Here is a 13,591-nt window from a genome sequence, read left to right as displayed (position 1 = left end):
TTTTCAATGAATGTTCATTAGATTCTAGATACTCTATATTTGGAACACCATTATACAGCACTTGTCTAAAGAAGTTTATATGCTAATGAAGACATGTAGACAAGATTTTTTTTTTTTTTGGTTTTTGGGCCACACCCGGTGGTGCTCAGGGGTTACTCCTGGCTGTCTGCTCAGAAATAGCTCCTGGCAGGCACGGGGGACCATATGGGACGCCGGGATTCGAACCAACCACCTTTGGTCCTGGATCAGCTGCTTGCAAGGCAAACACCGCTGTACTATCTCTCCAGGCCCGACAAGAAAACATTTAAGTAAATGATTGTAGGGTATTATGGGGAGATTGAGGATACCATTAAAATACCAACATTAACTCCTTTATATTTGGGAAGATCAGGGTTCCTTTATGAAGGAGCTATAGCTAAATCACACAATAAAAGAACTGGGGTTACCCAAGCCTCCTCCTGCTAGACTCCCGGCTCCCAGGAAGGAGAGATCCTTCAAGAAGCTGGGAGACCAGAAGTTCAGAGCCCCACCCAGACCCTCCCTAAGGAGCTGCATGGATAATGGGGGAAGGCCTAGGGTACCTTTAAGCTCCACCAAGGGACCCAACTCACTAGCTTGCCCAGGCATGTGGCCCGGGGAAGCCCTGGAGATCTGGAGCAAGGCGGTAGAGGGGTGCTGGGGTTACTGAAGTCCCGCACCCCCACTAGGCCTGGTCAAGCAGGCCTCCGGCATGGCGGGGGGCCTGCCAAACCTCCTCCTGCTAGACTCCCGGCTCCCAGGAAGGAGAGATCCTTCAAGAAGCTGGCGGTACCCCAGTGAAACCTAAGACTATATTTCTCCAACCTATCACCTCCAGAAAGCTTCCCAGGCTATCTCAGGCATCCTTAGGACTTGCTTTTTGGAGCTCCCCTTTCTCCATCAAGTCTCAGTCCAATCTAAGGTAAGTAATAAGGATCAGCCTCCAGATATGTGATGCTTTCCCCCTTGTAATGGAACAGATCGGTTGTTCTACTGTCCCCAAGGAAGGAATCTTTATATCCTTCATGCCAATGACTGGATCTTTTACAAAGTCAAAGGATACAATTATGGCTTAGGTGCTATACAGAAACAAACAGGCAAAAGCATTAAGTCAGAACCCAAATCTCTTTTGTGTTGCATTGGTCAAGCATTGTCAAATTACAATCAGTTGGGAGGTATCAACTGCAAGAAACCCTACTAAGGAAAGGTAAATTCCCCTTTCCAACCCTAGCTGCTCTCCTAGCAAAGACCCAACAAGATAAATTAAAGCTCTCTTCGATAACAAATAATCAGGCCTGTTTCCATGCTGACTAAAACTGTACAAGCTGAACGATTCCTTAGGTTCCTGAAATAAATTCAGAAGGAAAATAAGTCTAATTAATTCCTGGTTCCAGACGAGACTTCCTCTCAGCAGATGGTGCTCCACCTAAATTTCTGAAATTCAACTTAAGAGGGGGAAAGCTCTTCTTTCAGGAAACTTAAGCACATCAACTTCATTTCTTTCCACATTCACTTATGCCAGACTACACCTGTTAATGGGAAAAACTCATCCACCAGAACTTTACAGTTTTATATACACACACAAACACCTTGATGGACAATACTGCTAATGATCAAGTTTCATGGTATTCCATGTTCCAACACCACACCTTCCACCAAAATGTTGCTTATCCTCCACTATTGTTGCAGGGTTCCCTCCTGGTCTAACCCCTTCCCTCGGTAAGCCCAGTTCTGTAGACCAGTTCTCGAGTTCTACTGTCTTTGACCATTTGTTCTTCCCAAACCAAGCTTCCTTATATTCTCTGTAGGAGAGATCTTTATCTGTCCTCTCCTGATTCACTTTACTTAGCATGATTCTTTTTAGTTTCATTCACATAGACAGTAATTTGCATGATTATTATTTCTTCTTATAGTTGAGTAGTTCTTCTGTATATATACATCCTGGTGTATCCATTCAAAGGTTCCTGAAGAAAACAGCACCACTTCAGAGTTCATTGACATGCAAATGCTGGTGTGAGGTTACTCTTCTCTAAGAAAGCCTTCAAAAGTTTGTACCTCAAAATGTATGAAATCATAATAACTCGTTCAGGTAAGTGACAGTCGCTAATATGCATGGTACCTATGGAAACTGTTTTCAGGCAGAGGGTGATTTTTGCTAATCTGTAATAACCATTCTATCAGTTCAGATCTCTACATGAAGCTGTAGCTCATGCCAGGAAGATGTCTAAGATCAAGTGTGGTAGGGAGGGAGCAATGGAGTAACCTGTACTTTGAGTTTTCTTTGTTTTTTTTTTTTTAGAGAGAGAAAGACAGAGAGACAGAGAGAGACAGAAAGAAACAGAGACAGCAGGGAAGGAGAGAATCGAGTTTTCTAACATGATTATTACTGGGCAGAATTCAACTGTGTCTATGTTTAAAATCTATTTTATATAATAATTTTTATTTTGACCAGAGTGGATTACAAATCTTTCACAGTAATACTCTAGGTACAGAGTTGTTCCTTATGTTGTTGTTGTTTTTTGTTTTTATTTTGAGACCATGGTTATTGTTTGGCTGTTGTCTTTATTGCTGTAGTGCTTTTCTATGCTCAGAAATCGCTCCTGGCAGGCCCAGCGGACCATATGGGATGCTGGGATTTGAACCACAGTCCTTTTGCATGCAAGGCAAATGCCTTACCTCCATGCTATCTCTCCGGCCCTAATTATTTTTGATTAATAATTGTACTATTGCTCTTATATATGGCCACTTTTACATTCATCTCAAATTAGCAAGGAATCAGAGGACTGAGATAGTTTTCAAAGACACCTGAAGTGTACAGATCAGATTCACTCCTTAAAGCAGTACTTCTTTGCTGTCCTAAATCTTACCTCTAAGTAATATAAGATTGAGTAAAGTATGTACAGATTTGGGGACCAACCTGTATGACTTGGAGTCCTGTATCACACATCAGATTGTATATGGACTAATTTCTTAGCCTCTTTTGCAATATCTCCACCCACAATGGGAATAAAGCACATATTTCACAGATCTGGGACAAACACTTGCACAAAAATTTAACCATTTTTTAAATTTGGACATGTGCCTATGTAGTACATTTTGAATTTGTATTTTCAATGTTTTTTCCATGACCACATATGAACTAAAAGCATTACTTTGAGTATGTTCAGAGAGGTAAGTTATTTTTAGAGCTCTGAGGAAAATGCCACATCCCTAGCAGATATGCAAAGTATACGGAAGCAATTTACATAAGCAGCAACACAATTAAACAGAGAGAAGGGCTGACTTGACAGCTAAGAAATCTAAATTAACAACAAAAAATCATTTTGTTCCCATTAAATTAGAAGAGTATTGGCTGCCTGGCTAGCTCAGTCGGTAGAGCATGAGACTTTTAAATTAGCAGAGTATTGGAGCTGAAGAGACAGTACAGTGGATAGGGTGTTTGCCTGGCAGGCAGCCGACCTTGGTTGGATCCCAGGCATCCAATATGAACCCCAATCATAGCCAGAGTAATTCCTGAGTTCATAGAAAGGAGTAAACCCTGAGCATTGCCTCCCGCCTCCAAACCAAAAAAATGTAGCAGCATATTTAAGATTTGACTCTTATGAAAATTAAAGTTATGACCTGTCTATCTAATATTAGTATCAGTATAAATAGATATTGACGTCTTTTTAGTAAAGAAAATGGCTTTATGTACCAAAAGCAATAAAGTCTTCATACTCTTGCAATCAATAATTTCACTGGAAAATAAAATCAAAGATAAAAATCACTTGCACTTATAAGTATCTTACAGCATATTTTGTAAGAGATAATTATTGAAAACAATTTAAGTATTCAACAAAGGGGCATAAAGTATAATGATAGACAATAACATGGGCATTAAAAATGTAATTATAAAATGAAGCAAGAACATGGAAAACAGCTTATACAATGTTAAATCAAAGGCCATAACAAAAATGTCATCTATATGAGCATTACCACTGGCAAAAATTATATACAATTAGACAAAGTCAGGAAGGAAATGGAGGTAATAAAATAAAATACATTTGGTCGAGGGAAAATGGAAGACTATTTATTTCCTTTACTCCTATGAATATTGTTTCTCCAATATAAATAGAAGTAGCTGCCATTTATCTGGCTCTAAAATGCTCATGAAGTGAACTGTTCATGGGGGGTGGGAAGAACTGACACCCTTTGTGTTGTCTGCAGTGACGGGGCACTTGACCTGAGTCAGGCCCAGAAGGTGGCGAGAAGTTCAGGTACAGCTCCCAGGTCATGGTTCCTGGGCTCAGCTTAGTGCAGAAGAATCAGAATAGCATCTCTCAGATTTACCTGATGACAGTGACCTTTGACCAACCAAAGATGGCATTGCTGAGACAACCAGAGTCCGTTTTAGCAGTAAGTAAGGCACAATCCATGAATGCAGAGGGTTGATGGCTTACATAACTTCATACAAACTCCTCAGGCATAGATGAGGAAGGGTGAGGGAAAACTTGTTTTTAAATTTTAGAGGGAAACCATTTCCCAAGCTTTCCTTCCACAGCCCAGTGTGAAGAAGAACCAATGTATGCTTATGGCTATGTTCTCCTTCCAAGGTGAGCCCAATTAGAGCTAGTGTTATATGTGCTGGCTTCTCCCCAGTTTCCACAAAGGGCCTGTCCCTTTAACGGGGAGATAAGCACATGGTGGCTAAATGTTTGTGATGAAACTATAATTGTGGTGGGGAAGAGGGTTGGGAGGAGAAGATACAATTCATTCACAGCTCATTGGTTTTTATTCTTACTGCCTAGGGCCAGCAGTTCCAATTAAAAAGCAGGGAGCAGAGAAGGGAAGGTAGGTTAGAAGATTGAGAAGGGGGTGGAGGCGGGGATTAGATCATTGAGCTGCTAGAACAACACAAATAAAGGAAGTAGCATTGGAACCAGACTGGGTAGTTGCTGATGGTTTGATATTGCACCCTGAGGCCTGGCATTCAGTCTCTAACACAAAAACTGGCTATGAGCACTGAGAGGGAGTATTTGGGTAGAGATTTGGAAGAGTGAGGAAGGAAGAGAGTAACGATTGCTGGTATGTATTTTCAAGACAATGCATAAAGGTTTCTAGGGGCCAAAGAAGATAGATAGTACAAGCTTTTCCAGTTGTCATAAAAATTCTTCAGTATAGAAAGTGGGAAATAGGGCTAGATAATACAGCAAGTAAGGCTCTTGCCTTGCATGTGAACAATGTGGGTTCACATATGGTCACCTGCAAAATCACCAGGAGTGATTTCTGAATACAGAGCCTGGAGTAGCCCTGGACCACCACTGTGTGTGACTCCCAAAACGAACAACCACAAAAAGGAGAGGTTTTTGAAGAAAGAATGTAAAATGTTTGAAAATTCTGGTGGCAACTTCCGTACCTGGGGGCAAACTGCAGAATGTATTGGTACAAGGGTTGGGTGGAGGTCAGACTGAATTTAAAATATATGCCCCCCCCATAATTTTACTTTAGCTGCAAAGCTAGCCTACTCACCTAACGGGAATATGAAGCACTTTGGAACACGTGCTTTTTGAACATGCACTTTGGAAATGTTAACTAGCTATTGGTATCATTGGTTTCAGCCAAAACATGATGGGAAAGGAGCTAGAATCTAGAGCCAGCTTCCAAAGTTCAGCTTTTGCCCTCCTAGTACTTGCTGGTTGCACAACTTTAAGTGGGTTATTTAGCCCCTGTATATCTAACTTTACTCCAAGGAAAGTGAGCACTGAGAAGTAGAAAGCACTGAAAAAATGCCTATTGCTATTTGTCCAGTAAATATATAGTGCAGCTGTGATGCCTCCTACCTGGCTGTTCAAAACTAGGACAAAGGCAGAGGAAAGCAGACAGACCAAACACAGAAGAAAGTCGGTAGAGATTTTCCCTTTGAGCACAGTTGCTGTGATAAGGTGATTCATTTTTGATTCATCTTGGGAACAGAAGCTTCCTGGTAGCCCTGCAATTGAGGACAGTGCCCCCTGGGCAAACACAGCTGGCAGGAACTGCCCTGTGCTCCAACATTAACATGTGCAGAAACTGGCCTATGGCCCCACGGTGGAGAGAGAAGGGAAAGGGTCAGAGGGGTCTCAGTCCCTAAACAGTTGCAACAGAAATCAGCTCCCACTGCCATAGACAAAGGGAGCCCGTGTCAGGCTGGCCTTTGTGGATAGCTTTCAGGCTGTCCCACAGCTGGACCCAGACATCCCTCACATGAACCGCACTACTTTGAGGAATACTTTCTTTGCAGGGGACACCTGCTTTGCTGGACAGTGCAGCAGATGGCCTGAGCCTCTTGGATCCCAGACTCCCAGCCCTGAGGCTGGCCCAGCATCTGTAGCCTACAGGTCTGAAACATCCCCTGCCCACAATAGCCCAGCCATAGCCCCACCAGCCATCTGCTCCAGCACAGACCTCTGTGCCCTGCAGAATGTATGGCTAATTAAAATGATTATGGGGACACACGCAGTGCCATTATTTTCCAGCTGAGGTGACTGAGCTGATTTTTTCCCTCTTTTTTTTTTTTTTTTTTCCAAAAGGGGAAAGCTGAGCTAGCCCAGAGAGAAGAGGAAGCAACTTTAGAAGAATAACAAATCGGGGCTGGAGAGATAGCATGGAGGTAAGGCGTTTGCCTTTCATGCAGAAGGTCATCGGTTCGAATCCCGGTGTCCCATATGGTCCCCCGTGCCTGCCAGGAGCAATTTCTGAGCATGGAGCCAGGAGTAACCCCTGAGCACTGCCGGGTGTGACCCAAAAACCAAAAAAAAAAAAAAAAAAAAAAAAGAAAGAAAAAAGAATAACAAATCTCCCCACGCAGAGGGAGCTGTAATGGCACTTCACAAGAGCCGTATACTCACTAAGCACAGGAAGTCTCTGAAGAAATTATGTGGATTTAAGAGAATATTTATCATAGAAACGTTAAAACTGATAAAACCACAGCACCTAGGCTCAAGGAGACAAATCAAAGGATGTGCAAGGAAGGCCCTGAGTTCCATTCTGATTCTGTAAGAGCAATCAATCCACGACTGAGGTGAGTGGCCCTGGTCTGATCCTCCACCAGCACCTCAGAATCCAATTATCACCTAAAGTGGTATGCATGAAAATAAACAAACAGGGCCCAAACAATAGCTAAATGGATTAGAGTGCATGCAGAAGGCCTGGGTTTGATAATGCTTCCCTGAGTTACAGTGAGGAGTAACCCCAAGCACTACTGGGCATGGCCCCAAACTAACCAAATAATATCTGACATATTTAACTAAAAGTCCTAAATATTTATCAGTCCTAACTGTGGGCCAGAGACCAGAAGCTACATGCACCCAGCAGGACTGGCTCAGTTTCTGCAAAGACATTTCCTAGGACTTGGGTCCATTTCCTGCTATCCCGTCTTTGAAAGCAAAGCTGGCAGTGGAGGCCTGACAGCCCAGCTCTCAGTCTCTCTATTATGAACCCGAGGACAAATTGCTCAGTTACAGCGCTGCCAAGACTAGAATGCAAATCAGTTCCTTTATCTTTAAAAGCAATTAAAAACTACAAATGAGTGCTGGGGAGAACAGGAATTAGTGTATGAGGGATTTCGAAATGCACACACATTTTAGATGATTCCTCCTATACTGCCAACAGTCTTCAGGACTGCCAATGTGAAGAACTGTTGAATTTCAAAGAGTTTGAGCCTTAGCCCCTTCTATAAGTTTGGGGACTTGTTTCAGTTCACTGGAGCTAAAAGAAAGGAATTTTTGAAAATAACATCTGCTCATGGTATTCTGTGCTTTTCTGTTTGGCTAATACTTAAAGGTATAGTTGGACAAAGTTAATTATCACTAAAGCTAACTTCTTAATTTTTACTTGTTTCTGATTTATTTTTTATGTTTTTTATGTTAGAAATTGCTAACTGATGTGGAAGGATGTAGGGTAGGTGGCTGGGCTCCAAAAGAATTCAGTTTCGGTTCTAGTCAGGCAAACTTAGAGAAGCAAAGCCTGAAAGCCTAAAATCTGATCTGGAATAAAGGACATCTTATTAGATGCCCTTTGAAGGGGCTTCTTCATATCTCTTTCCAGGATGCACTTTAAACAATTCTTTTATCCCCAGAAAGAGTCAAAAATCTAATACAACTTAAGAAATACAAAGGGAAATAGGAATACTATAAAACACCCTGATGCCTTCATATGTATGGCCTGATGAAAATAGTTTTGGTTATGAAACTGTTAATCAAAAACTATAGAGTAAGAAATGTAAGAATCAAAAAGTGGGAGCCATGATAAAATAGGTGCATTTCCATGGTGAAACTCTTAGCAGAACTTCTCTCAGTCATTAAGAAGTTTGTTCTGGAATTAAGTATTTACTCTATACAATGTAAGTGAATAATTCATGAAGCTTAACTGCAAAGTTATGCATATATGAAAATGAACATAAGGGCCTCTAAGTCAGCTTCACACTTCCTGAAGTTTGATTTTATGCAGGGCAGTAAGTAAATCAGTTTGGGGGCTTTGTTTGTTGCCTTTCAAACTTTTTTAAAATTTCTTAATTGGTGCATTTACTCTACTGACATTGAGCAAGATTACTGCCATGGAGTTTTGTGCCATCTTTTGATAGAATTTTGGGCCTTTCAAACTATTTAAATTACCACCACACCCAGCCTCCTACCCCGTCCTCCACAGTTTCAACACAAAGACTCAGTTTGCTTGTGCAGTCGTGGGGGAAGGCAACAATTGGCTTCAACTTTTCTCTTGGGTTCTCACTAAACTGAAAGGTTTCAGTTTACACTACAATTGTCTTCAGTTGAAGAAATAATTGTTCGAAACCTCTTGCTTGTGATAAGGCTCTTATGAGACCTGATTTATTCCCTCTAGAGGAACACAGTTAACAAACTTTCCCCTGTTTTCAACGAGGGCAGAGAGTAAAATGGCCTTGGCCCAATTGTATTAATTGTCCAACCTTTCCTTCCAGGTCTGAGTAAACACAGAACAGCACAGAGAATGAGCTTTGTCCTCCCACACCGCCATTCACCTACATAAAATTCAAGGTCAGTTCAGTAGCCATCATATATAGAAATATAAAAGAGGGTACAGCTCCTCTGACGCTCAAAACTCTCTTGTTTCTTAGTGAAATCAAACAAACCAGAAACCTTTAATCACACCTTTGGATAGAATCAAGAATGCGCCTTTTGTCCATATGGAAGCACGCAGAATCAAATGTCCGGCTGTAGTGCCTTCAGTGAAAATAATCCCAAGAACAAAGAAAAAGCCTACTTTTCCTGCAATACCACCTGAGTAGAGAGGTCAAGCTCTCAAGGGGGCTATTTGCCAGATAAATACTAAAGTGGAAGATGAATGCACATTTCAGCCTCATGGGGGACCTGTCCACTCATTTTCTATGAATTAGTACATCTTGTCTGCTTCAGTGTTTTTATCAGACACATAAGCTACAGCTTTTAAAACTGAAGATTTAGCAAGCTGACTGGTATTTCTCTATAGATTGGCTGGATGCCTCACAAATCATGGGGAGGCATGACATACCTAGGCTAAACACTGGTTTGCAGGAAAGAGGCAAATTGCACGCCTACAGCTGGGAGGACAAAAGGAGATGACTAAGACAATTTATGTGAAGGCTTTAACATATGTGAACTGAAGGACAGTCAGAAACACCCAGCAAGGTTAATGCTCACCTACACTGTTCAGCATTCAGCACCTCCCCACACACTATGGACTAACTTTTGGAGGGAAGGGGGTAGGTCGAATATTGCTTTATTCAAGTGACTATTTGGGAATGAGTTCATGGGTGGGAGCAAGCCATCCTGAGGACAGCTTTTATAGGAGCTGAGGACATCACTTCATTTCACCACCTGCCTCTCCTGTCCTCACATAAAATGAGATCATAATCTGATTCATCTTAGAACTAAAATTAGTCTCCCATGGGTAAGCAACAGACTTCTCTTCCGCTTAACTCTGGCAACCAGTTCAAGTTCCTTTTGTCTTTGTTAAAAGCTTCCAAAGTTGGGCCAGGAGATAGTACAACGGTTAGGGTACATGCTAGGCTATCAACTCAGATTCAAGTCCAAGCATGGCCTTGCACCCCCAAGCATCAATGTATGCAGCCAAAGAGGTCCCTAAGTATGGCTGGGGTGGCCCATGATACCATGGTATCTGGTACCCCAGGGCCCAAGCAGCACTACATCCTCGGGTCTTTGCACTGAACCACTGGTTCTGGTTGAATGAAAATTGTTGGTGGAATCTCTGGTCCTCATGAGCAGTGCCTCTTCATGACCCCCAGATAATCTCCCCAAATAACAAAACTGTCCCACATCACTAAAAAAAAAAAGTAGGCAGGTCTGAAAGCAGGAGAAAATTCCTAAAAGGCAGTCAGGGCTCTGCTTTATAGTGCAAGGAGTAGGAGTCAAAGGAGACTTGGGGGCCCCAGGTATTATCGGAAGGAGTAGAATGGGCCTGGACAGGCCTGGACATTTCTCAGTCCTCTTTGGTCCAATACAGACCAATGGCACTGCGCTGAAGTAGAAGCCACTGACAATAAATACACTCAGGATAACAATTTAACCTAAAGGCAAGAGACAAAAGGGTCTCAGGCAATCATTATGGAGAGAAAAGCAGCCCAGAGTCCTAAAAGCTAGAAGCTGAATCAGAAAATCCCACAGTGTCCTTTTGGAAACCATTTCAGAACAAGGAAGCTGTCAGCAACCTAAGAAGCCTCACAATTTCTGTAGCAGAGACAGACACATCAGGAGTCAGGAGCAAGCCCATCTCATCCTCTCAGAGCTAACCAGTCCAAACCACAGAGGCTACTATGATAGGAAGCAGGAGTAGTGGTTGTCACTGCCCAATGTGACTAGATGGGCACCCCGAGGAAACTATGTCACAGGCTGTCCCCATCAGCAGATACTGAAAGAGAGACCCACAATCAGACAGTGGTCAAAGCCAGGACAAATTCTGTCAAGGCAAATAGGAGCATCAGAACCCTCAGGAGGAAACTGTCAGGCTTACTTTGACTTAAGAAAAACCCTTTTAAACAAGGAAGCATTTGGGGGTTCTGGCTTAAATTAATTTCAGCAATGAAAGAAAGCAAAAATGGGGCTCAGAAAGGTAGCTCAAGGGAGGCTAGAGCACATGCTTTGCTTAAACAAGGTCCAAAGTTTGATCTCTGGTACCACATAAACATCCGAGCAGCACCAGGTATACTTGATGGTCCCTGAGCATGGGGTCCCAGCAGCTCCAACTCTACCCTAAACCCCTCACTGCCAGGCTCCAGTATTGGACTATCTGCTCCAGTTTCCCGAGTATCACTGGAGGTAACATTTGGGTACCCCCATATCAGTACTTCTTGGAAGGTACCCTTTAAAAGAAAGAGCATTAAAAAGGTCTGCTGATGCTCCTGTGTGCTTTTTGGGGTGGGAATGGCAAAGAAGTGGAAGCAAAAAGAAATCCTTGAGAACAAAGAGAGAAGCAGAGGATAGGTGGCCAGCACAAAGGCCTCTTCTATGTAATGTGTCCACAGGACTCTAGTAAGTGGTTACTGGAGGAGTGAGGGAAGTTGGATGCATGGAGGGTAGGGACTGGGGGTGAAGGTTGAGTCTCCCAATATAGCCTTTCAAGATTTCAAAAGGAGCAAGAGTTTGCCCCTACTCAGGCCTTTATTCTTTATTCATTTACAAACATTGTTTTACTCTCTAAACAGTACATCTCATCACCTCTGTTATATTGGGATATAAGGAAGAGGTTGCAGCAACAAAGTCAATTATGCCCATGAACTTTCTGAGGATTCCCATATAGTAAGAGAAGTTATCTTATTTAAAATATGGCTAATTGAGGGGCCGGAAAGATAGCACGGAGGTAGGGCATTTGCCTTGCATGCAGAAGGATGGTGGTTCGAATCCTGACATCCATATGGTCCCCTGAGCCTGCCAGGAGCGATTTCTGAGGGTAGAGCCAGGAGTAACTCCTGAGTGCCACTGGGTATGACCCAAACAAATATATATATGACTAATTGGGCTGGAAAGAGGCATGGTTTAAGGCGCTTGCTTTGGATATGGCTAACCTAGGTTCAATCCTTGGCATCACATTGTCCCCAGCACTGCCCTGGATGCCCCACATATCACTGTGGTTGCCTAGGTAACCCCCAACACCTAAGGACCTAAGCAACACCACATCTTTAAGCCTTACATTCAACCACTGACCTGATGGGCCAGGAATCGCTGGTAGGAACCCCTAAGCATCCGCATCCCTAGTACCACTTTGGAGTCCTTTCTCCGACCCCACTTGATCCCCACCACCCCCATCATGAATCCCTTCGCAAAATTATTTTAGCACCAGATAATAAAGCCTCAGGTACTAAACACAGTGAGAGAAAGAAGATAACAGACTAAAAGAGTCTTCAATACATGCAAAACTATAGGGACCATGAAGCAGCCTTAATGGAAAAAGGCCTTCAATGATGTCCTTCATTGTGCAAGAGAAATGTCAGAAACACTGCAAGAACAAAAGCAGAAATATTTTCTGCTACTCCAAAACTGTACATGTAAAAATGTGTGCCTGAGAGTATATGTCTTCCACTCAGAAAGGGCCCTGACTAACCCCTCAAAGGGACCCCAGAAAACCTTGGCAGTAACTAGAATGAAGATGGCACAAGGCCTCAGCTAAGCTGTTAGGCCCAGAGCTGGGACATTCTGGGCCATGTTTCCTTCTTGCTTCTTTTGGCCTCAGTGTTAAGCTGTCACTTCTCACCCACAATGCACTACAACCATCTTGTGGTTTCTCTCTCTCTCTTATCTAGCTGTTTGGCTTTCTTCTCGTTCACATTTCTGGCACTGCTTCTTCTTTTCTGGTATGAGGACAGGCACTCTTAAAAAGTAATGCAAATCCTCCTGCTATGCAGACACTTACATCTCTTCCGAATTTCAATACTTTCAGTCAGCACTTGGGCTCCTTTCCCCACCTTTGTTTTCGGGGTATTCCAAACAGCAGGAGTTTAATAGCAGGCTGGGATTTTGTGAGTGTAGGAGTCCTAGAGATTTCAATGAACTGAACATGAATGACAGACACACACATATATACACACATGCCTCCTTATACCCTTGAGCAACTTACAATCATAGACAAGTCTAAGATAAGTGAAGCATGTTTTTCGTTTTCATTTTATATCAATGTCTAAACATGTGATTCCCATCTGAGTTGGGATTTGCAAGATATATTCAGTCCTGGATCAGTATGGCCTTTTCAATCATGCTCTATAAATAGAATACTGGAAAATGAGCCATTAAGAAAGAGTAAAGAAAATTTTATGGCTTCTTCTATATTGTTAGATTATAGCAAAGTGTAATTAACAGTGGGATATGGGGGAGCAGGCAAAGCTTTGAAGATGGGAGAGACATGAGGCCTGTGGAATACAAAATACAGGCAGGTCCCCCCCGCACCAGATGATGCTGTGTTGAAGTAAGAACTGAGCTGTAGAGCTGCTTTGTCTGACCACAGACGAGAAGATCGAAGATCCTGACATTTAAAATACTCCTCTCAATGCTTTCATTTCTGACCTACTATGAATACTATTTTATATGTCCTT

General features: G+C 42.5%; 1 protein-coding gene across 1 annotated transcript in view; it reads right to left on the bottom strand.

Annotated features, from left to right (window-relative positions):
• The window catches only part of NIN (ninein), a 111,402-nt gene that overhangs the window by 58,756 nt on the left and 39,055 nt on the right, over positions 1-13,591 (bottom strand). The gene's annotated exons all lie outside the window — the stretch shown is intronic.

Source organism: Suncus etruscus, chromosome 2 (assembly GCF_024139225.1).
Source record: "Suncus etruscus isolate mSunEtr1 chromosome 2, mSunEtr1.pri.cur, whole genome shotgun sequence".
Lineage (NCBI taxonomy): Eukaryota > Metazoa > Chordata > Mammalia > Eulipotyphla > Soricidae > Suncus > Suncus etruscus.
Note: the sequence above shows the minus strand (reverse complement) of the source record. Positions and strands in the feature narration are given on the sequence as shown.